This window comes from Macrobrachium rosenbergii, chromosome 20, assembly GCF_040412425.1.
Source record: "Macrobrachium rosenbergii isolate ZJJX-2024 chromosome 20, ASM4041242v1, whole genome shotgun sequence".
Lineage (NCBI taxonomy): Eukaryota > Metazoa > Arthropoda > Malacostraca > Decapoda > Palaemonidae > Macrobrachium > Macrobrachium rosenbergii.
The window spans coordinates 30,187,501-30,189,251 of record NC_089760.1 but is presented as its reverse complement, the minus strand read 5'-3'; the positions used below and the strand labels follow the sequence as shown (position 1 = coordinate 30,189,251).

Genomic DNA, 1,751 nt, shown 5'->3' with positions numbered 1-1,751 from the left:
TTATATTTCGGCTAATTTTCTCGGACTTCATTACGACGGAGGTCGAGGGTCGAGGAATATATATATATATATATAATATATATATATATATATATATATATATATATATATATATATATATATATATATATATATATATATGTGTGTGTGTGTGTGTGTGTGTGTGTGTGTATGGCGAGCATTTATTACTTTAGTATGTTTGTATGATAACTCACTTGCTTACTGAGCACCCCAGCCTTTAAATGCCTCCTCTCTTTGGCGGGAATCCATCTGTGTGTTGCGTAGTGCTGTCATTATTCTCAATGGGCGTTCATCGCCAATACACCTTTATGTTTCCAATCAACGAAATGTAGCGACGACAACTAGTCGCCCATTCTATTCCCAAATCCTTCTTCGACCGGGAGAGAGAGAGAGAGGGTGGGGAGAGAGAGGGAGTGACAGAGAGAGAGAGAGAATTCAGGACGTGTTATCTTCAAAGCGGTGAGAATTAGTGAACCTGAATCTCACGGCTTGGGAACACAAGGAGCAAGTCCCTTCAAGGTAGGAGAGAATGCAGTTTACCAGTTCTCATAACGTTTTGCAGGGAGGCTATGCAGCAGTTTCTCCCTTAAGTAAATTTACACCTGGAATGACGAGGCCGCTATGTATTTGCAGATTAGCAACGGGGAAGTAATTATGCAACAAGGTTCAAGATGGGAAAGATATGTGAAGTTAGATTTTATTTTATTTTTTTTTGGCTTTAATCTTCTTTGGTGTCAGCAGTACTTTTTGTGGTTTATTTCTTCTTCTTCTTCTTCTTCTTCTTCTTCTTATTATTATTATTATTATTATTATTATTATTATTATTATTATTATTATTATAGTACACGGAGCTGAAAGAGCAATAAAAAGAACAATAAAAGTAAACGCATTTAATTCAAGTAGAGTATTCCCCTTTGATTATTTTAGATACCCCAAGGTAACGTAATTAAATTTCTTGCTTAAAAGTTTTCTCTCTCTTTTTCTGTCTCTTAGTGTACTGGTAGTTGTGCGGCTCGCGACAGACTGGCCTCGAGTTGGACTCTGGACGAGGGAGGAATAATTCAGGTAAGTCAAGTCAGGTGTTGTGTCGAATTACACTTTTAGAAAAACATGGACATATAAACGTATAACTTTTATATATTCCCGTAACATGATTAGACGTGAGAAGGCGTTGAGGTCATACTTTAATCTCTATCAGGTTGAAACTATATGTTTCACACTCACCCACGCTGATATATCATCAGTCAGTATAATAGTCTTTCTCTCTCTCTCTCTCTCTCTCTCTCTCTCTCTCTCTCTCTCTCTCTCTCTCTCTCTCACACAGATGAATTCCTTGCTGTGTTTACATACATAGTGTCTCTACTAGAACAGATCGACTTCCCATCCATCCATAAACCAACCTTACACAGCCATTTAGCCTTACAACGGCCTCTCCTCCTCCCGGCCCGGCTCCCCATCACATACCCCTTCCCTTCATCTTCATCTCCAAGAAATTCATCTTCATTCTCCAAGAAATATATACGAGAATCCATATTTAGATGGTACATGTTAACTATATATATATATATATACATATTTATATATATATATATATATATATATATATATATATATATATATATTTATTTATATATACAATATATATGTGTGTGGGTGTGTATGTATTTCCGTGTGTGTACTTACGCGTGCGTCCATCTTTTGCCTGGTTATCACGACGTCACAATAAAGCA

General features: G+C 36.7%; 1 long non-coding RNA gene across 1 annotated transcript in view; it reads left to right on the top strand.

Annotated features, from left to right (window-relative positions):
- Positions 1-205: 205 nt before the first annotated feature.
- Positions 206-1,751, top strand: part of LOC136849195 (uncharacterized) — a 105,128-nt gene continuing 103,582 nt past the window's right edge. Inside the window, exon 1 of the long non-coding RNA XR_010856253.1 lies at positions 206-1,086. This is a non-coding gene — a long non-coding RNA (uncharacterized lncRNA). The remainder of the gene's footprint in view (positions 1,087-1,751) is intronic.